Genomic DNA, 13,097 nt, shown 5'->3' on the forward strand with positions numbered 1-13,097 from the left:
AATTGCAAGGAGAGGATCTGGTTCTCGTCAAGGCCCAGTCAAAATGCAAATTCTTTCCTATCAGATAAGACAACCTAAAATTCATAATATACCACTGCGATGAGACATCAAAGGCAAGCTGGTTAATGGGTGTTGTCAGTTCAAAGAAGATTTAAGATTAATCATAGCACACACACACACACACACAATTTAAAATGTTCTAAATTTTTTAGCTCAGAAATGAAAGAAATTTGATGAGATTTTTATAAATTTGAGGAAAAAAATTCTACAGATTTACATATTACCAATAATGGTGTGGGAAGCTAAAACTTTTCTAAACTATAAAAATGAACGCATTTTTAAAAAATTAACAATGCTGAAAAACAGATTGAATCCTTGCCAAATAAAGAAGCAATCAAAGAGAATGCAGGTAAAAAACGAGGGAGGAAATGTTTTAGAGGCCAGACAGTTAATAAATTAAAATATTACATTATTTTTTAATATATTTGTAGTATTTGTTTTTTAAAAATTATAATTTGTTGTGTTTTTTCTCATTCTAAATAAATATTCACTTTTGTACTTAACTTTTTATTTATAAGTTTGAATTCTTTATTTTAAAGAGCCCTCCTGCCCCCAAATTGTATAACCTGCAGGCCCCACAAAACCTGGATCCCCCCTCGTATAACTGCAGGGCTTTTTTCTGAAGGTTTACTCATGCTTGAACAGAAATATCTAGGATGTCAGCTTTTGGCTAAAGTAGGTATTAAATATTTCATTATTAGTAATTTTTAGCTAGGGATGACGAGCATTTTGTATGCAGAAGGGAAGGAGCTAGCTGTAAGGGAAAGATGGAAATACCACTATAACAGGGACACTTGTTGGAGCAGATCTCGTTTTGTGGAAAGGAATAGATTAGACAGAGTAGAGAGAGAGAACAGCTTTCAAAGGAAGGTACAGACAGCAGTGAAGAAGGAAAGAGAGGGAGTGGACTCTGAATTAGTGTGGAGGGGCGTTGGGGGAGTTTAGTCCCGTGACCTGAATCTTCTAGTTCATGAAGGAGGCCAGCTTATCACCTCAAGTACCAAGGGAGGGTGGTTTTAGGGGTTTCCAAAGCCTGAGCATGTCACTAAGAACTGTTTTGCAAAATGAAACTGTGAAACAGCAGTGATGGACCTGCTCTCATCCAAAGTCTGCCTATTAGTCCCAAGACACTGCACCCAGAGACCATCCCATGGTCTTGACAGTGTCTGTCTAAGGCGAAGACAGAGTTTGGGGATAGCCCTATACTTTTCCCTATTCTAGTGTCAGACTGATCAGAGAATAAATCTGAGGTAATAACGCAAGGTTGGTAAGGAGACGGTCAGGTGGGGAACTTGAGTTGTTGCCTAGAGGAAAGACACAGGATTTATTTATATATGGCCTTATTCCACACAGGATATAAGGCAGCTTACAAGAATGCATGCAGCAAAATAGCAAGATGTGGTCCATAAATAAAAAATCAAGGCTGGCAAAAGCATAAAATATAGAAGAGAAGACTTCAGATGTGGCTTGTCAGGGGTCTTCAAGTAACTGAAATGTTGCCATGTGGATGCACGTTTAGGGTTATTTGGTTCAAGATTGGGAGGAAGAGATACAGTGAGGCACATATCAGCACAACATAAGGCAAAACTTTCTAACAAGTGCAGCTGCTTCACAGTGGAATGGAGGTCACGGGCTCTTCCTCCATCACAAGACGCATTTAAACAGAGCTAGGTAGCTCCTTTTTGGCCTGCTATGAGATCCAGCTTATGCAGTGGGTAGACTGGCCCCTGACATGCACTTAAGGTCAGCATGTAATGATTGTATGAAAGGAACTGTTCTAAACAATGCACTATAAGTAATGAACTATTCTAAAATACTCTACACAGTAATAAAAACTTGTCAACAGTCATACTGAGTATTTGTATGACCTGCAGTATTGTTGCCCACCTTTGAATGCCACTGTAAATTGTAATCCCAGAATTTCCGAAGCAGAAACGAGTAAGCTCCAAATGGGAGGAGGGGTGGAGTGAGAGGTTCCTGGGTTATATCAGCTTCATCATTCTCCTACTCTCTGAGTCGTCGTTGGCAGTTTGCAGAGCTAGTGGTATCCCTCCACACAACATTCAACAACAATGGCTCTTGTTTCCTATCATCTGTCAAGTCCAATGCTAGACCCTGGGGAGAAATAATATGCCAAAAAGACATAGTTCCAGGTTCTACAGTGATTGTTGCTTAGTGGGAAAATGACATTAGTAAAAATAATCACCTCTATATACTTATAAAGTCTGATAGGCATTGTGAAGAAAGAGAAAAGTACTCTAGGAGAGTGGATAGCTGTAATACCTGCTATAGTGTGAAGGAAGAACATGTTTTTGTGTATCGTCAGGTATAGGAAAGTGTGGGGCAGGGATGGGAGTTCAGAGGGAAGGTGTTTCAGGCTGAGGGGATGATGTGAGCAAAGGCTCAGAAACATGAGGGAGCATTTGAGGAATTGCATGGCCAGAGTGGCATGAGTCCAGGAGGGAGGTTCCAGGCTGTGCTAGAGGACTTTTATATTCCTCCTAATGGTGAGGGAAGCCCTTTGGTTTTACCAGGGGAGAAATCGATCATATTGGTGTTTTGCTGTTTTGTGTGTGTGTGTGTGTGTGTGTGTGTGTATGAAATCATTTTAGCCTTAGCGCAGGGTTTAGATTGGGGAGTGGGGCAAGCATAGACATAGGGAGACCATTCTGTAGGCTGCATGAGTACTCAGGGTGAGAGATGGCAGTGATTTGGGCAAGGATTGTGGTGGCAAAGATGGAGAGAAGTGAAGCTTTCCTAAAAGTGAGTGTGAGAAAAGAATGAGCAGGATTTGGTGATGGATTAGATGGGAGGTAAAGGTGGAAGAGAGGACGTGTTATCAAAGACGACTCCAGCAACTCGGCAGATGAGTGTTCCATTCACTAAAGGGGTGCATCCATAGGGCTGGTCTGAGACACTGGCTGAAAGGAAACAGAGATCTTCTCACCTTACCTGGTTCAGGGTTAGAAAAGGCAGCCAGTTCAACTGATTCAAATTCGGTTCAACTCAGAGCCATTCCATCCTATCCAGTTCAGTTAGATTCATCTTGTGGAGCAACTACGAAATAAGGCTCCGTGAGTGATCCAGACAAGTATGAGTGGCTTTCAAGGTGGTTGCATGGTCATCTCTTGTACTGGCCACACAACCAGTGGCTGCCCACGTAACCGAAGCTCCCCACACAAAGTGCAAAGTGCCTACAGAGAAGAGATGAAATGTCGCCAGACTACAGCAGTTAGTGCCCCCTACAGAAGGCTTGACTGACTTCCAAGAGGATTGGACTGACTTTTTCTAAAAATGGAGATAAGACTCTATAGGGTGCCTTTGAGGTTATTGGGCAAGGGGTGAGATGAACATGGAAGAACCTCCAACTTCCCTTTGTTGCTCTACACTGACCAAGCCCTGGCGATTGGAGCATGTACACTTGTTCTTAGTGCTGATTCCCTCTCAGGCTGCTAGGTGCTTCCTGAGGGATCCTGTGCTCGTGTCCTCACTTCCATGGATAGTAACTAATCTCTAATGATCCCATCTGTATTTTACAACAGCTAATTGAAAAGTGTCTGATAGCTGGGAATTTTCTGACAAAGGTAGTCTATGTATTGAGCATCTGGGGATGCTGGTTCTAGCCACATCACTGCCCAAGGTTACAAGTGGAAAGCAGGAGCCCCAGCTTCCTCTCTGCACCTCCAGCCATGTCAGGCAGCCTTATGCCCCTTCCTCATGACCCCTACGTGTTCCATCTCCCAAAATGCCACTAACACCCCCGCTCTAGACTCCGCTCAGAATCTCAGGGTAAATACCATTGTCTAAATACAAATACTTTTGGGGGAACTCATGTACTTTATCTAATTCTGGGTCTTAATAATAGTGACTAACCCTTGCACACTCAACTCCACTTTCAAAATGTGCTTCTCTAAGTGTTTCATTTAATGCTCATACAACTTTGTGGGGTATTATCATTATAATCATCCCCAGGGGGGCTAAGCTACTTACCCAAAGTCAGACCACTATGTAGCGGACGAGCTGGGACTCTGCATTTCATGCTCTCACCTCTCTACCAGTTGTTCCCTCTGAATAAGGCAAACAGATCTGTGTTGGGAGGGGGAGCTTGAAAATGTGAGGAGAGGATTTTCCCATTATCCCTTGAAGTCACACGACATAAGCAGCTGTCAGTTCTCTCCACTTAATGGTAGTCCAGCTGTCAGCACAATGGCTTAGAGTACAGGATGTAAAGGGAGATAGTGCTGTATTTGAATACTGATCTTTAACCTCCTGTATGTGACCTTGAGCAAATTATTACAAACTGGGACAGTACAAAAACGGACAAACATCATAGGGCTTTGTAATGAATAAGTGAATTAATATATATGTGTACATATACATATAGATATACACACAAACACATATATGCCATAGTTTCTGAAACATAGTAAATCCTTTAAAAGTATTATTGGGTGGCAGTGTTTTTGTAGTTTTATTCCAGAGCCCAACTTTCATGTTGACCTCAATTTGAACAGGGGAGGCAAATAACTTTGAAGTGCTTTTTTGCTCCATGTTGATTGGAAATCGCTGACTAGAATATTGTGTTGAGAAGGATTCTGATGTTTACTCTGAGATCAGCTGAAATTAATTAGTGTTCCTATATGTGTGCTGTGTAATTTCGCCCTTTCTTGAGACTCATTTGCAGCATCTGTCAGTCTGTGCCTTTGCTTCTCAGCCTGATTGTCTGCCTTAGGCATTTGCTCAGACTTTTTTTGTCAGGACCAGTCCAGCTATGTTCAGACTAAGTGCAGTTTCCAGCTCACAGGGGCACTGCCTGCTTGGGTGAGAGCAAAGAGTTTAATGAACAGGAGCTATGTATGGATGGGTTCTGACAAGAGGGGTTAGCAGGCTGGGGATTCGAAAATAACTACACTGCAGCAACTCTGGGTGAGCAACACATGCTATATATTTCCATTCAAATAAAAGACATTTATTTTGAAGACTCTGGAACAGCTGTAACTTGAGATTCCCACAAATGCTTGGAAAACTGTCAGTCCTTTCTGAGTGGCAGTAGTTATAGAAGCAAGAATACCAGTAAGAATGTAAGACTGATTCTGAGAAACAGGGCCTGGATTAGCCTTCCAAGAAGCCAGCATTCTTTAGCACTGATCTGGCTTTCAAGTGCTTTGGGGACAGTATTTTTATGAAGCTTACTGATTAAACATTTGCTGATCTCTCTCCTGGAAGAATTAGAGATATACAATAACTATTATGAATGATCTCTTAGAGTAGGGCTTATCAAATATTCCATTCTGTGATCTGCAGAGAATTCTAACAGTGTGCTATGGTTTTCTTTTGCTTCTACCAAATTTATCAATGTCTCAGGTCATTATTTGTCTGATCACAACAACATGCGTTCATGAATATGTATCAGCTAAAATCCTGCAATTTTATGTGTTAATTTGCTCATGTCTTTAGGTGTTTATAGCAATTAAATGAGACCTTGATAAATTTAGAGGAAATAAAAAAAGCTTTGATATTATGAGTGCTTATGTGATTGAACTGCAGGCTCTGAGATAAATTATATTTTGTGCAACTATTAACTCATTTATTGCTTTATTAAATATTTTCCCATTTGGTTACATTTCTTCTTAGGAAATAAGCAATCTCTTCTTGACTGCATTGTTTGACCTTCTTCTTTTGTTCATTTTAGCTTGTGAATGCAACTAATCCTTAACATGGCTAATATGAATTAGGTGTAGTGTCCTATTGGGGATCTATCAGGGAGTCTGGAAATTTATTTGCAATGGGTCAGGGCAGCCACAGGGCAGGCTGCTCAGGGGTCAGAGTTCTGTCACAGTCCCACCAAGTAGGAGGGGACCCAGGTGGAGAAGGGATCCAGTGATAGCAGAGGTCACCAGTAGAGAAGGGGCCAGTGACCAAGATTTGGCTACCTGAGAAAGAAAAGCTGGGAGTTGCGACAGCCCTGCCAAGCACAGTGGTGGGTAATTACAATGGTGGTGTTCCAAAGGTAGGGCTTGGTAGCGTAGGGATTTGAAATGGGGTCCAGAGAAAAAGCACCATCCTGGGAACTGGGACATGCCAGGGTGGAAATGGCACGAAGGCCCAAAGGAGTAAGAGTGGCAGTAACTTGGTCCCAGTCTACAACTCCAGGAAGGGGTGGGGTGGGGTTGCCAGATTTAACAAATAAAGATACAGGACATCGAGTTAAATCCAAATTTCAGATAAACGAAGAGTACTTTTAGAATCAGTATGTCCCATGCACTATCTGGGCTTACTCATACTAAAAATTTATTTATTGCTTATCTGAAATTCAAATTTACCTGGGCATCCTGTATTTTATCTGGCAGCCCTAGGTGTGTAGAGGGGACACTGGTCAGCACTTGTGTGCTTGAGGAAGCCTCACTTATCTGGGAATGATGGTGGGGCTGGCTGGAGGGAGGCTGGTGGTGGGGAGAGTGAGATGGAGCAGGGCTAACATGTGTCTATGTGTGTGACAGAGAGAGAAAGAAAGAGGGACTAAGAGACTAATCCTGAATAATTATATGTTGGCTTTAAGACCCACTTATTTCCATAATTTCTCATTACTTTTTGGGGGGGAGGGGTTTGTTTTGCTTTGCAAGCACAAAGTTGCACTTGGCCTGCGTCAGAGACAGGATATTTGTTGGTTTGTAACATGAAACTGGCAAAGCTGTGTATACCCAAAGCAATGCCATCTCATTGAGAATGAAAATTTCAATCCTCCAAAACGGTCGTCTCGATTACAGTGACACATGAATATTTGGAAACATCTGGATGATTGCTATCCTTTGCATAAAAAGCCACATGACTGACTATATTTTTCCATTTTTACCCAGATATTTTGGAATAATGTAGACAGCCAAAGGGGCTCATCTCCAAGAGAGAACACATAATCATCATGAGGTAGGAAATTTTCAAAACTACTTCTTGACTTTTTTCAGTCTTTTTGATTTGTCTTTATGCCTCCTAATTATTTTATTAATCTTTGGTTCCTATCCTACCCCCTACCCAGTGCCAAGCACAGTGCTTGGCACAGAGTAGATGCTGAATAAACTTTTTAAATGAATACATGGTTTAATGTATATATTATTCTTAAATAATTTAACCTCCAGTATAGAGATTATACTAAGGATTGAAAAACTATTTATTTAGAAGGGAAGAGAACACATATGATTGACTGCACACTATGAGACAGGAACTGGGCCAGACAATATATATTATATGTCTACGTACATATACACACATGTATGTAGATATATATGTATATATATACTATTGCAGTCACCTTGTGAGTAACATTAGTAGTGCCATTATACATTTGCATAGACACAGAGGTCGAGTGGATTGTGAAGATCCTCTTCTAATAAGAAGTAGGGCTGGGATATGAACCCTCATCTGTCTGAGCTGAAATTGATTCCACTGATTCCATGCAGACTTCCTGGACTAATCTGAAGTCATTGTTCATGTTTTGGGAGGTCTCATATCACTTTGAGAATTTGATGAAAGCAAGATTCCTCTCCCAGAAACATGAACGTAGAAAGAAATATTCCCAATTTACAAGCACTGTGGGTTCATCAAGCATCCATCATGATTAGGGTTCAGATTTCTTCCCATGGAGTCAGGGCTGAAGATTGGAATCAGCCTGAAAGTGGTGTGGCCACAGCCCAGTTCTCTGACAGCCTGTCCACGAGCCTTCCCTCATGGAGGAGAAAGGATCATTTATCTTCTTTTCATACAAGATCTGCTCAGCCCTCAGAGAGCTAATGTGCTTCTTTCATTCCTGTTGGGATTGCATAGTTCTACCAGTAAATGTATATACTATACTTTATATTCAATATATTAATATTCAAAAAATATAGATCTTCTAATTCCTACTTTTCCTCATTTAGTAATTAGAAAATTAATAGATAATAGTCACCCAAATAAAATTGTATCAGGTGCCAGAAGCACAGCAGTGAACAAAACAAATGTAGTCCTTGCCCAGAGGCAGAGTCAGCATGAAGCTAAAGAAGATTAAGCTTTGTGTCCCCACTAGCTCAGCCCCTTTTGAGGTCCCGGGAGAGGCCTGAGGAAAGTGTTCACACAATCGATTGTAAGTTTTTTGTAAAATGTGCACAGTAAGGTACTTTTGTATTGTTTTTCTTAAAGAGCCAGTCCCTTCCCCCAAGGGTAGAAGCTCAGGGGCCTGCATCTGCCCCATCGCTATCCTCATGGAGCTTAGTGAGGAAGGGTTGACATTTGATGGATGAGTAGTTGCAAGACTGATGGATCTCAGGGTTGGGGGAGGGCTGGGTAGCTGCTGCAAGGGGATTTAGTCTTTTGGCAGGTGACCATTTAAGCTGAGATCTGAAGGATGAATGTTTGGTTTTGTTTGTGTGTCAAGGAAGGAGCTTCATTAACAGGTGGGGAGGACTGTGGGTGACAAGGCCCTGGGCCAGGAGGGGGCAGGGCTGGTTTGAGGCCTGTACTGGGTACCCCATGGCTGGTGGGCATAGAGAGTGAGAGGAGAGTGATGGGTGAGCAAGCTGAATAGAAGAGTGAGCAGTTTCCCCGGGACCCTGTAGGGCCTGTTAAGCATTTTGAACTTTATTCTAAGGACGGTGAGAAGCTGCTGAAAGGGAGTTACATGATCAGATTTGCATGCTAAGAAAACACTCTGGTTGTAGGGTGGAGAACAGATTTTTATTTATTTATTTATTTATTTATTTACAGATTTCTATTTATTTATTTATTTATTTATTTATTTATTTATTTATTTATTTATTTATTTATGGCTGTGTTGGGTCTTCGTTTCTGTGCGAGGGCTTTCTCTAGTTGCGGCGAGCGGGAGCCACTCTTCATCGCAGTGCGCGGGCCTCTCACTATCGCGGCCTCTCCTGCTGCGGAGAACAGGCTTCAGACGCGCAGGCTCAGTAATTGTGGCTCACGGGCCCAGCTGCTCCGCAGCATGTGCGATCTTCCCAGACCAGGGCTCGAACCCATGTCCCCTGCATTGGCAGGCAGATTCTCAACCATTGCGCCACCAGGGAAGCCCCGAGAATAGATGTTTAAATTTTGTTTTCTGTTGTTTTGAACTTCTGGAAACACTGCCTGGATTACAGCTGTGACTTGATAAACAAGTGAAATATTCCTTGGTGTGGTGAGGGGAGATAGTTCTCTCCAATGCCATACACCTCAGTATGTGAGAGGACAGAACACCCCAGCCAGCATCTGACGTACTGAATCAGAAGGACAGGTGAATCAGGGCAACAGGGAACAAGCTGGGGTATCTGTGCTGTTGGTGGGTGTGTGTAGTGTGTGGCTTTTCCGGCACCCTTCATTCTTTCTCCATCACAGTGACATCAGGTTGGAAGCAGTGAGGACTGAGGGAGACTATAGAGAACCAAACATCTCGAATCAACAGCCTGTGATGAGGATAAAGGTGGTGTCAATGCTAGTGTCAAAAATCGTGACACTCTCTAAGAAGCCTTTAGAGCAAAAGTGAGCTTGCATGTGGAAGGGCCAATAAAAACAGTTAATCTAGCAGACTGAATTCAGCAGATTTCCAAACTTCACCAGGCATGTTGCTCTCACCTCTTCCCAATAGCTTCCTCCATTCCTTACCTGGTTAGACTGTTTTTGCTCCAGACTTTGCTCTCCTACTATTCCTCTGGAATTGTTCATAGTTTGTTACTATCAGAGAGAAACCCTGATATTGGCTTTGCCCAGCGGTGACGCTGCCTGTGAGATGCTATTGCATGGGATGTGACAGAAAGATGCCTCACAGATTAGAGTTGCACAAGGGTCTGAAGACATTGTTTGGGGACCTACATCCTAGCCCTCCTCGACAGCACAAAATCAGTTCAGCAAAATTCAGCCACTGAAGTCCAGCTCAGTGGGCCTGGCTGAACAAGGAGCATGGTAATAATTCTTAATAGGGTGTATTTATTAAGTGAAGGAATTATAGAATACATTTCAGATGAAAAAGAAGTGTTCATGCTTAAAGGGTAATGATCACTTGTCCATAAAACTAATAGATATACATTTCATTTGTGATGCTGCTAGATAAATAAGGAATTAAGACATTTTCAGAATTGCAATAGCATTTCTTATCCGCCTGCATTAAGTCAAGCTCAAGAAACTAATGCAGACTCCACATTGCCTATAGTCTAATACAAAATATCAGCATCTAGGGTTAAAGAACTTCTGGGAAGTCAGGAGTAAGGCTTTCAGTGTTCCCATCATCTATCAACCTGGAAAGCTCTTCCTAGTTTTTTTATTTGGGGGAGGCATTTTAGATTTGTGTACCTGTCAACTTGAGCGAGGGATTGAAGAAGAAAGTCAAAGGAAGGAAAAGGAGCCAATGGTCACTGTCCTGGGGGGTGGGGCGGCGATGGGGAGAGCAGAGATTGGGGAACTGGAAGGGCATGGTGGGGAAGGGGGGTGTGGGGAAGGGAAGCTAACCAGAGGCTGCTGTCAGCTCTAACCTGTTTCCTTCATCCCCGGGCGCCGTCCCTTTCCCTGATCTCGGCAACAGTGACACCGCCTTGGAGCTGCTCTGCAGCCAGCCCACACTGAATGACAGCTGTCCCTGCCGTTTTCTTAAATGTCACCAGAGGAAGACATTTTCTCTTCCCTGGAGTACACATGCTCTACTCATGGATAAGTGGACACTTGATCCCATTTTCACACTTTCCAAAAATTGGTCACCGATGAGTCACAATTTTGTCAGCTTCTCTGATATGAGAAGCCATAGATGGAAGGATACAGAAATGATTTCTTTAATGTGATGTCCTTTCTATGTGGCAGTAAAATGACTTTCCTACCATCAGGAGAAACGTATGCTCTGAATTATTTTTATAACCATAAAGGCAGATCTGTAAAATGCTGTCTGTACCTGATAGCTCTGCTTTTATTGATTCTATTCGGGATTATATCATTCCTTGAAATGTTGGGGAATGGGAAAAGAGAACAAATATATGTTGATGGTCTGTGAGTGCTTTACAGAATTAGTTGGTGTGAATTATAATTCCTGAACCCCGTTGTCCAAGCGATATAACTTTCCACATATTCTAATATAGATTAATTCCTATTTTGGGCCCCTGTCTAGTGCCAAGAACTTAGTCTCAGTTAATTCAGAGTTTCTGACCCCGTTTTCCTTGGAGTGATATCTAAGCTCTTGAGGAACAATTGTGGATATATTTCCAGCATGGGGCTCTTGGATGTTGGAGAGGGGTTTGGTGTTCGGTCCTCAGCACCATATAAGTCCTACCAGACTGAAAAGCGAAGTGACCCACCTACCCAACCAGCTGCTGGGTTGTCCCTTATTCCCATTCACAAGGTCTCTTTTTGTTGCTCCTGGTCATTTTGCTCCTTTTGAGCCACTCTGGGGCGTGGGGACCCTGTGATGCTGTAGGAGTCCAGAACTACTTATTTTATCTTGACTCTAACCCTGGGTATTTGAAATATTGTTTTCCATTATGAAGCAGGGAAAATGAGATTCAGAGTAACTAAGACCTTGCCCATATTAGTAGAGCACAGTCTGTTTTCCAGACCCATGTGGCTCCCTTCATTATAGTGACTACCTGCCCAGCTTTATCCTCCCACTTCTAAGAAGCCTCTTCTTATCACCTGAGAATAATGTCTACCTCCCTAGGAATTTCACAGCCTTTGCTGTGGTCAAACCTTTGGGATGACATTTAACCATCACACACCGCTTTATATGCTAGTTATCTGTGCACATGTCAAGATAGCCCTAATTAGGCTGTGGCTTTTAGAAGGCAAAGACCATTTCTTATGTTTTTCTCCATCTCTTTCACTAGTACCACACTATGTACATGCCAAATGCTCAATATATGATTGATTAGAATAGAAATGATATGTTAATAAATAAATTAGTAAATGGATGAATGTTTACTCCCTATAACCATTTGTTCTATTTCTGTGTTTAGACTGTGATTATACCCTAGTTAAAAATATAGTATAGCCCATAGACATCTACTCTTGCCCTGACCTTTTAACTCCACTGTCCCTAATCTATACAATACCCTGGTGAGCATATAGATCCAGCAATGATGCGGCTCTATCGCAGGCTTCTCCTGCTCTAGCTACAGAATCTACTGGTCCCCCCACCTCCCTGACTGTTGATTTCCTAATTTTCTGACTCCATGCCCAGGCTCTAGATATAGGCCTCGGCTTCCTCCTTTATTAAGACATGTCATTTAGACCCTTACTTTTCTCATTGACTTTGGGAGGACCTGCTGCCCTGTCAGAGGATTGACTCTCAACTCTGCATGTTCCCTTGATTGTCTTGGGAGACTCTGGGCACAGTCAGTGCCTATGCCCTCATCAGCCTGTGGTTGTCTTCACCAGTGTCCTTATCTTCCCACAGGACAGAAGGATTATTACACTGGGGACATCAGAATAAATCCCAGTAACTATCCATTCATTCAAGAACAGAAGTCCAATTTGATTTTAATTATTTTAATTAGAAAACAGTTTAGATTAATATCTATAGTGAAAAGGAGGAAACGGTACGCTTTCCTATATATTCTATGGCAAAGTTTAATGCTCAGGGTTAATCCCCACAAAGCCGTCAGGTCTATTGGCTGTAATGGATAGAAATTCAGTTCAAATTAATTTCAGCAAAAGAAGAGAACTAATTGTCTATGTAATTGCGAAGTCTGGGGCTTCAGGCACAGTGGGATCCAGGTGATATCTGACTCTTTTTTAAAAATCTATTGACTGTGTTTTCCTTTGTTTTGGCCCCTAACAATGTCTGGTTTGGGTGCTCCTTTCATCTTGCAATCTCAGAGGCAGAGAGGCCCTTTTTATCTCAGCATCCTGTTAATTCCAAAAAAGTACTCTGATTGCCACTGTTTGGGTTGTATCTACAGATAGACTCTGATCAGCTTGGATCATGTGTCTCCCTCTATAGTTGTCAGTGCAGGACCCTATGATTGTGAACCTCTCTAGAGTCACGTGAAGTGAGGAAAAGGCAGATTCCAAAATGAAGCAATGGAGCAAAGAGCAAAAAA

The 13,097-nt window shown here is 42.2% G+C and overlaps 1 protein-coding gene across 4 annotated transcripts in view; it reads left to right on the forward strand.

Moving 5' to 3' along the window:
- Nucleotides 1–13,097, forward strand: part of LOC309659369 (uncharacterized protein) — an 813,664-nt gene that overhangs the window by 390,754 nt on the left and 409,813 nt on the right. For all 4 annotated transcript variants that reach the window (XR_014262752.1, XR_014262753.1, XR_014262754.1 and 1 more), the window contains exon 2: nucleotides 6,918–6,984. The gene's annotated coding sequence lies outside the window, so the exon portion shown is untranslated. The remainder of the gene's footprint in view (nucleotides 1–6,917; nucleotides 6,985–13,097) is intronic.

The sequence above is a fragment of the Balaenoptera physalus genome, assembly GCF_965194825.1.
Source record: "Balaenoptera physalus genome assembly, chromosome: 4".
In the NCBI taxonomy this organism is placed as follows: Eukaryota; Metazoa; Chordata; class Mammalia; order Artiodactyla; family Balaenopteridae; genus Balaenoptera; species Balaenoptera physalus.